The sequence below is a fragment of the Macadamia integrifolia genome, chromosome 2 (genome assembly GCF_013358625.1).
Source record: "Macadamia integrifolia cultivar HAES 741 chromosome 2, SCU_Mint_v3, whole genome shotgun sequence".
NCBI classification, from domain to species: domain Eukaryota; kingdom Viridiplantae; phylum Streptophyta; class Magnoliopsida; order Proteales; family Proteaceae; genus Macadamia; species Macadamia integrifolia.
This window is the reverse complement of record NC_056558.1, coordinates 16,757,851-16,775,006: the sequence shown is the minus strand read 5'-3', so window position 1 is coordinate 16,775,006 and position 17,156 is coordinate 16,757,851. Positions and strand designations below refer to the sequence as shown.

Below are 17,156 nucleotides of genomic sequence, written 5' to 3'. Positions count from 1 at the left end.
GAATCTCAAGAAGGAATACCAAAACTTAATTCACTCGCTAAGATTGACGAATCAGTCAGAAAGGTACGAAGTAGGACTAATTTTAAAAGCTTGATTCCACTTTCCCATGTGTGGCATACACAACACTATTGATTAGTGTTCTTTCTCCAAAAAAAATAATGGATTAATAATGTCTAAATGACATGGAATCAAGTATTGGAATTGGATCGCTCGGATTGGATTGGTATTGATTAAGACCGATCTCAACATCTGACCGATCCTGAGATGGGTATTAGTATCGTCCTAAGTATTGGAGGCCGATCCGACCTGATCCATTAACAAAAGGGAAATTTACTGCGCCACCCCCTTGAGAATGCCACTATTATAAGAACACCTTCTCTTTTCACCAAATTAGGCTAAGAACCCCTATCGTCAATTACTGTTCAGTGAAGAGGTAAAATAACCGTTATACCCTCTACTCCCTTCTCATGTCTGATATTCCAACTTTCCTCTCCGAAGGCTGTCTAACTCTGTTCTGCTAACTCTGTTCTGCCTCACCATGTCAACCGCCGACTCTTGGCCCTTCTCCTAAACAAAAACCCCATTCCCCTCTTTTGCCGAACTGTGAATTCATCCATAAAAATTCAAGTTTTATCCTTATCCTTCTCGATCGGTTCTCCTCCTCAATTTGTACAGAATCCTGAAAACCATGCAAAAGTTTAGGGGTTTCAGATTGGGACGAAAGCTTTTGACTGTGTTCAAATGGGCTCTGATGCATAAACAGAAGCAACCCTTGTTCGCTTAGAGGCTCCACTACTTCCAAGGACTACTAAAAGCAAAACAATGTCGAAAATCTGCGATTGGGGTCGTAGTCTGAAGCATGGAGTGAAGGGGCTATGTTGTGCAACACCGGCGTTCGGGTTCAATCATCTAGGGCAGAAGCCGGCGACGGCGGTGCCGAAAGGACATTTGGCGGTGTACATTGGGGAGAAAGACGGATACATCGGTTCTTGGTCCCTGTGTTATACTTCAACCACCCACTGTTCGCGGATTTGTTGAGAGGCGCAGAGGAGGAATACAGGTTTCAGCATCCAGGTGGTATAACGATCCAAACTCCCAGACATTCCCATCTCAAATCACTTCCCACTCCACAGATACTGCTTCGAAAACGTCTCAGAATTCTTAGAAAGACCCTGTTTGATCTCTGGCTCCAATGGAAAAATCTACTCTTTTGCAGAGACTCATCTCCTTTACCGAAAAACTGCAGTTGGATTATCAAACCTGGGTATCAAACAAGGAGACATCATAATGATTCTCCTGCAAAACAACCCTGAATTCGTCTTCTCCTTCATGGGAGCTTCCATGATTAGAGCCATAACAACAACAGCAAATCCCTTCTACGCCCAAGCAGAGATCTTCAACCAATTCAAAGCCTCTTGTAAAAGTGATCATTACCCAATCTCAATGCGTCGGCAAGCTTCTAGATACGGTAGCGGAAGAGCCACGGCCGATGGTGCTGCTTGTGGTCCATTCGATGGTGGGTTGAAGGAGGCTTGGAATTGGAGTTGGAATTGAAAGGACCAGAGGTAGGAAGAAACATAGTGAGTTTAGGTATTTTAGGTACTTCATATTTAGTAAGGGCAATTTGATATTTAAAACAAAATATAATAGCTGACATCAGTATATAAGGTATATTCCTCAAGTGTAATTGACGGTAGGGGGTCTGAGTTTAATTTGGTGAAACAAATGGAGTGTTCTTATAATAGTGGCATTCTCCAAGGGGTGGCGCAGTAAATTTCCTTTAAAAAAATATTTTTTAAAAAAACTTAAACTCATAAAGGATGAACAAAGGAGAGAGCTCTGCTTTCAATCGGAAAGAGAGAGAGAGATGGCGAAGAGTTTGATTCCGAGCCTGACTCGAATTTTGGTTGAGAAGATTGTCCCTCCTTGAAAACCACCGTCGGAATTCTTGTGATACCCTACTCTCTAAACCCGGTCTAATTTTCTGGTTGGTTGGATCTGGTCTTGTAGGACCTGAACCCAAGTGAGCCAAGACGAGTACCTTATGGAACATGATGGCGAGGGTGACTCTGAACTCAGGTTGGCCAGACGAGTTGGAGTCGGTGTCTAGTGAAATCCATGTGCCCAAGCCGTGCACTTGCACTTATTATCAGACCATGTACGCACAATAAAGGTACATAGCCATATTTTGTGTCAAGTACATGTGTTAATCAATTATCGAGAGTGAAATACATGTCGGGAACCAAGCCCCATTGAAAATCTCAATGATTCGACTAAGTTATGGCCGATTGGTGGGTGGTCATGGGTGGGTTGGACCCACCAGTGTGACCTACCACTCTGATCTTTAGATATTTTGATCCCACTATAAATAGCATTTATTACTTTCTTCACCCTCATTTATTGTTTTACACGATAGGTGAAAAGTAAATAAGAGAGAGAAAAGAAGGAGAGAGAAGGGAAGAAGAAGGAAGAAATGGGGATGAAGATGATCGTTGTGCGTTACTGGGGTCAAACCTCTTGAATCCAACACCTAATTATCGACCCTCATCTTGAGATCAATGTTTTGAGGTGAGTAAAGACGGTATTTCTTAAGCCCTCTTGAAACCCTAAGTGAAATCCTATGATTTGGGTAGGAATCCTTTAGATCTTATTAATCTCTCTTGGGAATGTGAATCTAAGGTTTAATAAATGACCTGCATGTTATTTATGAAGGATTTTGAGGAAGAACTTACAAGATTTGTGAAGCATTTGTTGATCTCTTGAGCTAAAGAGAAGATTTGAGGTTTTTGAAGTGTTTTTGAGCAAAGAGGAAAAATTCTAGCTTAAAACTTTGAATCGGTCTTAGATCTATATTGGAATCATGATATGGAACCTTAGATTTGTGGAAAATACAGTCGAATCGACTCGTGGTGATTTCTCCAAGGTGGGATGAAGAATGACAGTGAACAACAAAATCTCGATTCTGATTGGTGGGTGCCCTGAAAGTGGATGGACCCACCAATCCGAGCCTGTTGGTCTAGGCAGGGCCCCTGGGTCGAGCGGAGAGCAAGGACCAGTGGGTACTTGGCCCACCGCTCCTGAACAAAATCTCGATTCTGATTGGTGGGTGCCCTGAAAGTGGATGGACCCACCAATCCGAGCCTGTCGGTCTAGGCAGGGCCCCTGGGTCGAGCGGAGAGCAAGGACCAGTGGGTACTTGGCCCACCGCTCCTGGCCCGTCGATCCAAGCAGGGCCACTGGGCCGATTGGCGAGTGGGGATCGGTGGGCACTTGGCCCACCGCTCCTGGCCTATCGGTCCAGACAGTGTCCCTGGATCGACAGGCGAGTAGGGACTAGTGGGTGCTTGGCCAGCTGGTTGACCCAACAATCTGACTTCTTGGGTTTTGATTGGACCCAAATTCGTCGAGCAACCTTCTCTAGTAATTTTAAACACGTTGGGATCATCATACCTCATTAGTTATGAGCCTAAAGTGAAGATACTAAGCTCAACCTTTTTTATGATAGGTTGTACTAGAAATTCACATCATCGTACGCCAGATCTTCCTTGTACCAAGGGTGATCATTCTACACAATTAGGTAAGTTGGAAGAGGACATTGACTTTATTTTTGGAGTGTTTTTGAATCATTCCATAATTGTTGTAGACTAACCATATCATCATTTCATTATTGTGTGTAGCCTAGTCATCCTCGAATGCCATTTGCATGCATTGATGTGTGCATTATGAAATTCATTTATGACTTGTTATGCTAATATCTTATATTATTAAATGCTTATATCTTCTTTGAGATATGAGATGGATGACTTTAAATTATTGAATATGATGTATTGCTAGACTAGATGTCGCAGTCGGCTTGGACACAAATGCATCGGTGGTCCGTGGAATGGGACCGGTGATACTATACAGTCATATTATCTCATATAGGAACATGTGGTTAAGAATGACATATCCTTGTTCTACGACCCTTCCCAGCAGAGGTTTAGGTGTTGGGTATATCACTAAAGGGAAGCTAGAGGTTGTGTACCAATGGTAGCAGTTAGAATTACGCTCGGTCGATCACTAGGACGGCTGATAACTTTGGTGATATAACAAGAAGGCCAATCGTACTGCTTTTAAATTAATGCAGGATAAGGCCATTTTACTTTAATGTAGGGCAAAGGCCATTTTAATTTAATGTAGGGCAAAGCCCATTTTAATTTAATGCAAGACAAGGCTCATTTACTTTTTTGGCACCCACGGCTGGCCTTCTCCAGTAACCCTATCGATGTATTGCGGGATGGGGTTCGCGGTTCGTACCTAGGGCATACGCACACTGTTGTTACAAATAACACATGACCTATGACTTAGATGTGATGTGTAGGTGGTTTAAGATAATAAAAATAGACTTGCATACATATAGGTGCATTGTATTACGAATGATTGCTTGGTCTTTCTTTTCACTTACTAGGTTAGTGAGCTCATCCCACGTGTACACCACTTTTTAGATGATCTTGTAGGTTATCCAACTGAGGAGCTAAAGCGGGGACCACTGTAGAGTTCCCAGTTGAAGACTAGTGGGTCGCTAAGGATCTTGTGCATGAGGCCGAGTGCCCATGCAAGAGTTGTGTTGCGGGACAACACTGATACCAACTCGGGTTTCCTTTTGGTTATTTTATGATGTTACCCCTTTTGTGTTATGGATATTTAAATTGTAATTCTTGTGTATATAACATACCTATGGGCCCACATGTATATGTACTATATAATACAATTTGAGTATCAAAGAGTACTGGGGTATTTACAGGTAAATGCATATAAGATCTCCACTAAAATAAAGAAATTGTATTCTTTAGTGAGGGTATGTGTTTGAATTTAAAATGTAATTGCAAACGTATGGATCAGTGTAGCTAATGGGTGGAACACAAGGAGAGTAGCCACTTTATTTTCGATTACTTCTAGTAATGCGAAAGTGCACAGATTCATTATGGTGATCTAATTCTAACTATCGACCTAACCCAATTGCCTCTAAAAGCGATCTAACCATGCACATCTTTAAATTTAAATACTCAAGTTGCGCAATTAAAAAGAAAATAAATGAAAATAAAAGTGTTGAAATAAAAAAAAAAGCTGAAAAGTAGATAAATAAAATAAAAGGGAAAAAACTAGAAAGAGGCACACAAGTAAATATTTCTACTTAGCCCGAGGGATGCACCATAAATAATATAAGCTTCCTTACTTGACCAGAGAGTACTCTTACAAGGGCTTTTTTACTTGGCTTTAGAGGAAGGGCTGAAAAATAAATAATCAAAATAAAAGGATGTTTCCATAACTAGAGAGGGGCAAAGTCAACACATGCATCTAGCCAAGGACCTTGGGGGAAAGGGAAAGCATCAAAGTAAAAACTGAAATTTAAATCCTGCTTTAAGAATGAAGATGTAGCAAGAAGAGGGAATGAGAGGGGAGTAAGAAGACTACTGAAGGAGCCTACTTACTTGAACTGAAAACTTGATTAATTTGAGATACTACCAGTACTAAAAATCAGATCTGGAATAAACCAAATATGAAATTTCTAGTACTAGAGAAAACAAATCTAAAGAGAAAAATTGAACTTGAAAGACATGCTCCATAGTTTGTTCTTGTCACCTAGAACTAAGCCTAGAACTAGAACTTTAAAATTACAACTTTAATTGCTTAAACAATAAAAATAAGAGACTGAATAAAAAACAAAAGTGTTTGTATTAATTGAATAAAAAGAACTTACAAAAGTGTTTAAATAAAAAACTTAGAACTAAAGCTAGAGAAAGAGAAAGAGTAACTAAAAAAAAAACTTAAGAAGAGAAGTAGAGAGGAAGAGAGGGACCACCCTTTAGGATTTTGTGGACTCCTTTTTATAGGGAATAGGAGAGAGAGGAGGACCTCTAAGGGTGGATCCCCTTAAACAATTTTGTGGTGAGGTGGAGGAGAGAGAAGAGAGAAGAGAGAATCGTAGGAAGTAGAAAGTTTTTTTATTTCTTACATTTATTTCTTTCCTTTTTCTATCTCTTCTTGCGCAAGAAACCCCCTTGACCGATTTCCTTTAAGTGATAAATAGGTAAGAGAAAATTTTTAAAAAAAAACCTCTAAAAAATGGCAGCCAAGGTTCGAACTTGAGGCCTCCTCCTAATAAGGAAGGGATTTTGCACACCATAACTCACCAACTACGCTAGGTAGTTATTATTACCAAAAACGAATCTTCAATCACTTAAGGGTGTGGTCCATCAATCCTTGTTAGAATTTAGAATATTCTTTTATACCCTTGGGACAACTGAAAATGGGCTAGTTCTACATCTCGGTTCAGTTCTGATCTATTATTCTTTTTCTAGCCCGAAAAGAATAATCACTTGTACGGGTGACCAAACGGATGAGTACTTTTAATTGAACATGTCCATCTTGCTCAGAATTTCATCCTCTTCGTAACCATAAAAAGAAACAGACTTCTTTACATGTAAAATTAAAGATATAATGTCCGATAGTCCTTAAGGCCTTAAAAATTAAAAACATGTAAAAAGGGACTAAAACCCAAGGTAGCTCCATTCTAAATATGTAAAATGCATGTTTTATTACCCTAGATTTCACACATAAATGTGCTCATCAGAATTCCCCCACAGTTAAACTTTTCTAGTCCTCGAGCAAAACAAAAGGAAAAAGAATAAAAGAAAAAAACTAACTCACTTTCGTAAGAATCACGATTGTACTTAGCCTTTAAACCCCTAGGTCACCCCTAGTGGACGAGTTGTGTCTCATGGGTGTTTGCAGTGAATATGCACCCAAAATTCAAAATAAACAAATCCCAACCTTGGCTAAAGGTAAGGACCATACTGATTCGGAGCAAAGATAATTCTTCTTACAAGGGACCCCAACACTTGAACTTTTATTACTCCATATCAATTCTAGGTACTAACATATTTCTTAATTTGGAACTCACATTGTCTCTTCCAAAACATCCTCATCTTAAGGCAAAATCACTTGTGAAGAAATAAGGAACCAAGGACTAAGGCATCAGAGTGTTTTTTACCAAACATGTTATCAAGCATTAATGACATTTACACATTTTTTTACCTTTTTTCTCTTAATAAACTCTATTCTACTCCACTACTTTTTCCCTGAATGACATGGTGGAGCAAATACTAGACACCCAAGTTACTATGCAGCTTCGGTTTTTGCATATGCTCATATGGACAGTGATGCCAGAGTTTTTTTTTTCAGAAGTTTTCTCCCTAAGAGTTTCGATCAAGTCACCACACTTTCTGAGGTGCAATACCCTATCTAGTTCTAAGGGAATCAATTCTTACTTTTCTTTATACCATATTTCACACTTCATTTAAAATTATGCATCTTCTAATTCATGCCAAATTAAAAATAAGGTCTCAACTCCAAATCAAGAGTACAAGGAAACCTTACATATGGACCAACATCATAAAATAGGGATCTCTTATTTTTCAAAAGAAAGTCTCATCTCAAGACACAGGCTTGTTTTTTTTTTTTTTTTCAACAGGGTTTTTATACATTCAAGATGGGTACCTTAATCAAAACTTTTATTTTCATATATCAAGCAACCGAATGGTATAATCATCAGCCAAAAGCCAAAATAGAACTTCACCCTTAGCAAACTCAACAACAAAAAGAAAAAAAAAACAAAACAAAGTGGAAAAAGCAATAACTAGTTTCCCTCCTCCACACTTAAGTCATGCAATGTCCTCAATGTGTGAAAAGAATTAAAAGCGAAGACAATGCAATGGGGTCATACCTGGTTAAAATTTAGTCATCAGTGTAAAGAGGTTCATTGAGAACCATGACCTCTTCCAGAGCAGAAGATGACAACTCAATAACGGGCTTCAACTTATAGGTGATCCCAAATTTCTTCATGAGAGCCTCAAATGATCTATTAAAAAAATGCTTGCCCCTGTCAAAAATGTAATAGATGATCACATTATCCATCCACTTTTGAATTTTTTTTTGAATGGCTTCCTTCATCACTAGGTTAGCTCTCATTTGGGGTTCCGTTGAAGGTTTGAGAATGAAATTGGAAGGGGGTCCTAAGGGCTCTATAGGTGGTTGGAGACTCTAAACCTTAGACATAATTTCGTCATCAAAACCACCCAATTGTTTCATACACTCTTTAGATTCAGAATCAAAATCAATATCAAAATATGTCTCAATAGAATTTAGAATTTCCTGGAGCATATGAACTTCCTTCTCATAGGGATTTGGTTTCTTACCCAACCTAAAGACATTAAAATCCATAGAAGTGTTGTCAAAAGAAAATTTCATGGTATCGTTCCTACAATTAATTATAGCATTGTTAGTTGCAAGGAACGGTCTATGAAGAATAATTGGCATTTGGTCCCAAATGTTGGCAACTGGTTGGGTGTCTAAAACAATGAAATCAATAGGGAATAAAAATTCTCCAATTTTAAGTAAGACATCTACAACCATCCCTTTAGGAATCTTACCAGATCTATCTGCCAACTAAAGAGTAGTTCCAGTGGCTTTCAATTCTCCTAATCCCAGTTGCTTATACACATGGTAAGGCAAAGGATTCACACTTGCACCAAGGTCAAGTAAGGCATGCTCAATGTAGGTGTTGACTATGACACAAGCTTTGGTAGGGCTTCCTGGATCTTTATACTTGGCAGTTGTAGGCTAAGTAATTATGGAACTAATATTGCCTACAAAGAATACCTTTTTAGGCATACTAGTGATACATTTGTGAGTACACAAATATTTTAGGACCTTTACATAGGTAGAGATCTGGGATATTACATCCAAAAGAGGGATGTTCACTTCTACCTACTTGAAGACTTCTAAAATTTTATCCATAAAAGCAGTCTTATTTTTGTTATCCAAGTGATTAGGAAAGGGGACAAGGGGAATATAAGGACTGTTAGGGATTTTCCTTTTTCCAGAAGAATGAATTTTGGTTTCCTTAACTAAATCATCTTTAGTTCCAGAAGAATCTTTAGGTTCATCAAACGAACCTGGAACAAGAGGCACACTTGTATCCTCAACTGAAGGAGAGTTAACATGAGTAATGAATGGGAAAGGTATAGGAACACTCTGTTGGTACTCTCTACCACTCTTAAGGGCATAAACAACATTACATTGGTTGAAAGACCCTTATTGTGCACTCTTTTAAATTGAATTCAACTGATTTGGAACTGATTGATGATTCATATTCACATTACTGGGATTTGGTTCAGGCTGACTAGGCATCTTCCCTTTCTCCCTTTCGTGCAAAACAGTAGCAAGTTGGGAGATTTGCTTCTCTATATTATGTTGGCTTGTCATGAAAGTACTCATAAGAAGTTCCATGCTTTTCTCTAAAGAAGAAAGCCTAGCCAAATCACCACTTCCTCTCATGAATACTGGAGGTTGATTTACAGGAGATGATGGACTAGCAGATTGAGTGGAGATCCTAAAATTGTTCTGCTGATTGGGGGGCATGTTCCTTTGATTGACTTATTGGGGAACAAATTGCCTTTGACTCAAGGGTTCAAAATTAGGACCTACTTGATTATTGGCTTGATTCCAAGAGAAGTTAGGATGGCTCTTCCATCCTGGATTATAGGTCTGACTATAAGGGTTATTTTGGAACATGACATTCACATTTTTAGGACCTATATTCAAATCATTCACACAAGAAGTATTAGGGTACTCCTCCATCACACGCGTGGGAGATTGGCACCAACTACACATAGGCATAGAATGATTTATTTGGTTCAGTTGGATAGGTCCTTCGGTTACTATAGCTTCGAGTCTCTTGATAAGACTCTCAAGTTGAACCTCTTTGGTCCCAACATCTTCTACAAGGTAACCTTTATTTGTCCTCTCAATTTTGTGAGTAGACTCCCATTCTCTGATTTCCTCAACCAATTCAAGCAAAAAGTTTCAAGCATAGTCTTCATCTGTAAAAGATGTAAAACCTTTGGGGCACATAGTCTCTAATAATTGCTTGGTCTGATAATCAATACCCTCATAAATGATTTGACAAAATTACCATTTATCAATTCCATGGTAAGGGCATTCCTGAAGGAGGTCCTTAAATCTCTTCATAAATTTGGAGAACGACTCACTAGGTTTCTGCCTGAATTGGAGAATGTCATTCCTGAGTTTATTAGTTTTATGCAAAGAAAAGAATTTTTTCAGGAAGACTAGAGTAAACCCATCCCATGTGGTAATGGAATTGGTAGGCAAATCATAGAGTCATTTCTTAGCTTGGTCCTTGAGTGCAAAAGTTATGAACCTTAATTTTACAGCATTATCAGTCAACTATTGGACCTTAATCAGAACACATACCTCCTCGAATTCCCTAAGGAATAGGTATGCTTCCTCAGAGGGCAGCCCATGGAAATGGGACAACATAGTGATTTATTGAGATTTGAGCTCAAAATTATTGCTCTGGGCTTGTGGTAGATCTATGCAGGAAGGTTGGGCTACTCTAGCAGGGTAGAACCTATCCTTTAGAGATTTAGGTGGAGGGTTTTATTGTTAGTCTCTCATATTGAAAGGTACTAAAGAGAGTAAATGTATAGGGTCATTACTTGTTGTATCTCTTATTTCTAACATATTTGCACTATTATGTACCCACACAACACTCATGCAACAGAACACTACACACGGCTAGAATAACACAAGCACACAAGAATGGAATTTTTTTTGATTGATTTTTGATTTTTTTTGGCTTTTTGTGAGCTTATCGACAAGGATCCGAGGTTGCTTAGGTCAATTCCTAAGGTACTGCTACAGGGCAAAACCTATCTTTATCATACTGTAGGGCTTGGCGACCTCCACCGATACAACTATTATTACAAGTTGTTCTTCTCAGGAATTTAATAAATAAAATAAACAAAGCACTCTAATTTACCAAAAGAAAGCGAAAAATAACATGGAACTATCTCTCTTGCAACAGTGCCAAAAACTTATTTTTGTTTAAAATGTAACCGCAAATGTACGGATCAGTGTAGCTAACGGGTCGAACACAAGGAGAGTAGCCACTTTATTTTAGGCTTCCTCTAGTAATGCGAAAGTGCACAGATTCATTATGGTGATCTAATTCTAATTATCGACCTAACACAATTGCATCTAAAAGCGACCTAACCATTCACATCTTTAAATTTAAATACTCTAACTGTGCAATTAAAAAGCAAATAAATGAAAATAAAAGTGTTGAAATAAAAAGTGCTGAAAAGTAAATAAATAAAATAAAAATAAAAAAAACTAGAGAGAGGCACGCAAGTAGGTATCTCTACTTAGTCCAAGGGATGCACCATAAACAATATGAGCTTTCCCACTTGACCAAAGAGTACTCTTAGAAGGGCTTTTCTACTTGGCTTTAGGGGAAGAGCTGAAAAGTAAATAATCAAAATAAAAGGATGGTTCCATCGCTAGAGAGGGGCAAAACCAAAACATGCATCTAGCCAAAGACCTTGGGGGAAAGGGAAAGCATCAAAGTAAAAACTAAAATTTAAATCCTACTTTAAGAATGAATGTGTAGCAAGAAGAGGGAATGAGAGGGGGGTGAGAAGACTACTGAATGAGCCTACTTACTTGAACTTCAATCCTTGAACTAAAAACTTGATCGATTTGAGATACTACTAATACTAAAAATCAGATTTGAAATAAAACAAATCTGAAATTTCTAGTACTAGAGAAAACAAATCTAAAGAGAAAAATTGAACTTGAATGACATGCTCCATAGCTTGTTCTTGTCACCTAGAACTAAGCCTAGAACTAGAACTTTAAAATTACAACTTCAATTGCTTAAATAATAAAAATAAGAGACTGAATCCAAAACAAAAGTGTTTGCATTAATTGAATAAAAAAAACTTATAAAAATGTTTAAAGCAAAAACCTAGAACTAGAGCTAGAGAAAGAGAAAACTAGAGAAAGAGAGAAAGAGCAACAAAAAAAAAAAAAACTTAAGAAGAGAAGTAGAGAGGAAGAGAGGGACCACCCTTTACGGTTTTGTGGACTCTTTTTTATAGGGAATAGGAGAGAGAGGAGGACCTCCAAGGGTGGATTCCCTTAGACCATTTTGTGGTGAGGTGGAGGAGAGAGAAGAGAGAGAATCGTTGGAAGTATAAGGTTTTTTTATTTCTTATATTTTTTTTTCTATTTTTTCTCTTCTTTTTTTTCTTTCCTTTTTCTCTCTCTTCTTGCACAAGAAACCCCTTTGGCCGATTTCCTATAAGTGATGAGTAGGAGAGAGAAAATATTTCAAAAAAAAACCTCCAAAAAATGGTAGCCAAGGTTCAAACTTGAGGCCTCCTAATAAGAAAGGGATTTTGCACACCACAACTCACCAATTACGTTAGGTAGTTGTTTTTACCAAAAACGAATCTTCAATCAATTAAGGGTGTGGTCCATCGATCCTTATTGGAATTTAAAATATTCTTTTGTACCACTGGGACAACTGCAAACGAGCTGATTTTGCATCTCGGTTCAGTTCTGATCTATTATTCTTTTTTTTATCCAAAAAGAATAATCACCTGTACAGGTGACCAAAAAAATATGTACTTTTAATTAAACATGTCCATCTTGCTCAGAATTTCATCCTCTTCACAACCATGAAAAGAAACAGGACCTCTTTATGTGTAATATTGGAGATATAGCACCTGATAGTCCTTAAGGCCTTGAAAATATAAAACCTACAAAAAGAGAGTAAAACCTAAGGTAGCTCCATTCTAAATATGTAAAATACATGTTTTACTACCCTAGATTTCATACATAAATGTGCTCATCAGTATGCTATATAGTGGTTACTGTATCAGATGATCCTGGTAGGTTTTGGGTTAACAGGTGTTAACTCGATCACCGGTCCGGTTCTGTGAGAACGGGGTGTGACAATTCTCCTCCCTGAGAAGACCAACCAATTGAACTCGGGGAAAGTTATAGCAGTGGAACCTGGGACAAAAGACAAGTCTGGCAATCTCATCCAAGTCTCATTAAAGGAAGGAGAAACTGTTCTCCTGTCAGATTTAGGTGGCACTCAAGTCAAACTCGGTGATGTACCATCTTTACAGGGATGAAGACATTTTGAGAACTCTACACGATTGATGATTGATTTGCATGAAAATGTTTGGGAATTCATAGTTTGAATAAGATTAGATGGAGAGGGTTTCTCGTTTGATTGGAAGCTTTGGAGGGTTTTGGGTTTTTTCTGATGTATTGGTGGAAATGTTGTAAGAATGATCCTTCTTCATGCCTCCATTGGAGAGCTTGAATTGAATCAAATCGAAGCAATATTGATATAAAAAAAAAAAAAAAAAAAAAAAAAAAAAAGAAGAAGAAGAAGAAGATAGAATTCAAAGTACAAAAGGCCTTACTTCCTATTGCAAAATGAATGTTCACATAGTCGCAAATCTTTTAGTTTTTGGAAGCAATAGATTTCAAGCCATGGACTGAGGATGTGACTTTCGACATAGTAGAAGTGAAACAGAGACTCCTGATTCTCATGGTTTCCCCAAAATCGTGGCTTTGAACTTCTAGCATTAGAAAAGCTAATTATTGCTGAATTAATTTTTTTTTTTCATTTTTCTGAAATTTTCTAATTTTTTTGGCCGATCCTAGCCAATACCGTGACTGATTTGGGAAATTTGTATAATTTTTTATCCTTAACCAATCTTTACCGATACTGATCTGTATCATATCGATTCAGCTATGACCGATACCGATATGGATACTGAGTTTTAAAACCTTGCTCAGTGATGAGTGGGGAAAATGGTAAAAGCTAAAAGGCTATGTAATATAGGTCTCAACTGCCAAGCATAGGGAAATTAACATGTGTTACTTAAAGATCTAAAGGTAATTGTCAAATTCAACCTACCTATAAATATTTTGTCAATGTCTAATATATAAGTTAATTTTCTTTCACAATATTATATTCGCACATTCTTACAAAGGCTACAAGTATAGTGAAACATTTCTGTTTATCTCGAAGGTGAAAGTTTTTCTTTTCGATGGGTGAAGATAATCTAGAAAATGTTTAAATATATATATGGGGTGTCTATTTCCTACACCCCTATTCACTGCTGGGTAAAAGAAAACTCAATCCATTATTGAACGACTCATATTATCTCATAATCGATCTTTATGAGAATGTTCTACCAATATATATATATATATATATATAAGAATGAGATTCAATGTTCGAGAAAACCAATGAGATGTGGATCAATTGCAAAACTCCAATGAATTTTTAAATTTACACATGCCTAAACACATTGTTCTTACAAAAAAAAAAAGAAGCTATTTATACACATTGTAAAAACCCAATTAAGCATATAGTTGTGTCAAAGAGTGATTAATCAACTAATTTAGATAGTGCTTTATAACCATATGCATACATATATCCCAAAAGATAATATGTAATCTAAAAACTATAATTAAAGGTTTATAGAATGATATCTGATAGCATGTATCTATGCCAAGATACAGCGGGTGCGAAATGACAATGGTGCTCCACGTTGAAGATGCTCGCTTGCATCCTCCCATTGGCTACGGGCACTGGTGTGTAGGTGCACTATTGGGTAGTATTCTTAAGAAAATATGATAACAATTCAAAAAACCATTGACTTTTTCTTCTTCAATATGTATATATATATATATAGAAACATATTAGTTGTACAAGGGTCTATTTTAGTAAGTTTCCCAAACTTAAGAATCTTTGTTTACATGTATATTCAAGCTCATGTCTAGATATTACATCGCCATAGTGAGCATTATCTTTTATGAATTCATCTTGATCAGATTCACATAGCATTTTTTGTGAACCATTCATAACATTGAATATAAAGGTTGAATATTATTCTTAGGATTAATAAACTTACAAAATCAAAGGTATAAAAATGATGTTAATGTCTGATGGTATAACAACAACTCAGCTCTATCCCAATTAAATGGGGTTGGCTATATGGATACTTGATACAAGGCTTAAGCTATGCATGTCTCCTTACCATTTCTAAGGTCATTTTAGGTTTGATCGTAGCTCTTTTAGATCCTTCAATCTAAATCAAATCACTCTTTTGTACTAGAGCGTCCAAAGACCTCTGTTGAATATGCATGGCCATGCCACCACAAACGACTTTCTTATATTGATCATTTATCGGAGCTATTTTCGAGTTATAATATAATCATTCCTTATTTTCTCCTTCCTAGCTTTATCGTTCATCCATCTCAACACCGTCATCTCTATTAAATAAATTTTATTTATATAATGCTTTGTGACTACCCAACATTCCGCACCATTTATCACAGCTGATTATATAACTATCCTATAAATTTTTTCTTTTATTTTTAAAAGAATAATTCGACCACAAAACACTCCGAACACACCTTTCACTTAATCCATCATATTTTAATTATTTGTGAAACATCATCATTTATATCACATTCTTTATTTATGATTGAGCCCATATACTCCGTATTCATTGCACATATCTTAAACCCTTTTGATTCTATATTTTATCTCTAGCTATAATTCTAACTTGATGTTAATATCTATTATTGTCTCATCCATCAAAACAATATACAGGAAAAAAAAAAAAAACATAAAAAACCTCACCTTGAATGTCTCTGGTTAATTCATCTATAATTAGCACAAACAATAGAGGCTTAAAGCTGATCCTTATTGTAACCCAATTATAATTAAGAATCCACTACCTTGATCCCGACAATTCTTACACAAGCCTCGACACCATCTTACATTTATTGAATTATGTCCACATAATTACTTGAAACACTTCTCTTCTCTAGTACTTACAAGATTAATGTTCTAAGAACTCTATTTTAAGATTTTTCTAAATAAAAAAAGACTACATGGAGATCCTTCTTGCAATCTCTAAATCTTTCCACAAGTCTTCTAAGTAAGTAAATAGCTTAAGTCATAGATTTATTAACATAAAATCAAATTAGTTATCCATAAATATTAGGTTCTTTTTTAATGTAGGTTTCAATAACCCTCTCTTATAATTTTTGTTGCATATTGGTTGTCCTTATTGGCAACCTTGGCCTCATATCAATGATGAGGTAGTCAGAGGTGATGCCATGGTTGTGTACGATCACTAAGTTATCTTAATAGTGCTCAGAGACATGTCACACATTGCATGTGTGAAATTGAAAGTAGGGTGTGAAGGATCCTTCATTAAAAGTGAAGAAATTATTGTTTTATTCAATGACAATGTGTTTGAGAGTATTTTTCAGAAATCTAGATGACAAATTTAGAATGAGATATGTGCATGTAAGTTGTAGATTTTTGAACTTTGAGTTTATCGTAATTGGAATCATGTTGATCGGATATTGGAGTAAGAAGTTATGACATGTTCTTTAGGCCAATATGTAAGCTAAAAAATGCAATGTTGTACATATTAGTTAGGTTCAATCCCATTTGTTAGGTCTATATATTGTATCTGGCTTGAAGGTATAAATATGAGAAAAATATAGATCTGAGTCATTTATTTGTAAGAAAAGAATCGGGTCAATCGGAATTCGAACGAGAGAGATATAATCATTTCCATATGATCTCTCTGAAATAGAGTCAACCGAGTTTCTCATGACAGGTTCAGTTCACATGACTTTGAGTTGAATTTGGAGCTACTTTGAAGAAGAATTAAAAAAAATGATATTTCTACAAATGTTGTATATATTTCAGTCTGCTTTCAAAAGCAATGATAATCAATTCATTTGGACTTATATATAAAACATTATGACTCCCGTACTGAAATAAGATCAATCTGTAAAAATAGATTCCGATCTGAACTGGGTGGATGTTACTACACGATTTTGGGGGCTTTGTTGGAGCTTCTCAAGTGGATTTTAGGGATTTCTTCCGTAACTTCTTGAAGAACAAAAAGAAGAAAAACTCTAGAAGAGAAAAGAGGAGAAAAGAGAAGACGCCAAGTGTTCGTGCGCTCTCATACCCAAATCTTGAGAAGAATCTTTATCTGAAGATTTTTGTGTATTGAATGCTTGAGTACCATCAGCACCAAGCTTGAGAAACCATTAAAGACCACATTGAAAGTTGGAGAGGAACTTTAGAGTTTATTATAGATAAAGAAACTTCTTGTGTGTGATAAAAAGAAGAAGAAGGAGAAGGCAAAAAAGAGGGACAACCAACTTCAACTCTTGAAAGTTCAAGATTC

At 36.7% G+C, this 17,156-nt stretch overlaps 1 non-coding gene and 2 pseudogenes across 1 annotated transcript; all 3 read left to right on the top strand.

The window, feature by feature from the left end:
* The first annotated feature begins 546 nt into the window (after positions 1 to 546).
* Positions 547 to 1,681, top strand: LOC122089611 (annotated as a pseudogene).
* Positions 1,682 to 1,867: 186 nt separating this feature from the next.
* LOC122094250 lies at positions 1,868 to 13,074 on the top strand (annotated as a pseudogene).
* On the top strand, positions 10,025 to 10,131 carry LOC122072467. The gene has a single exon (XR_006138481.1). It is a non-coding gene; the product is annotated as a small nucleolar RNA R71 (small nucleolar RNA).
* Positions 13,075 to 17,156: the final 4,082 nt, after the last annotated feature.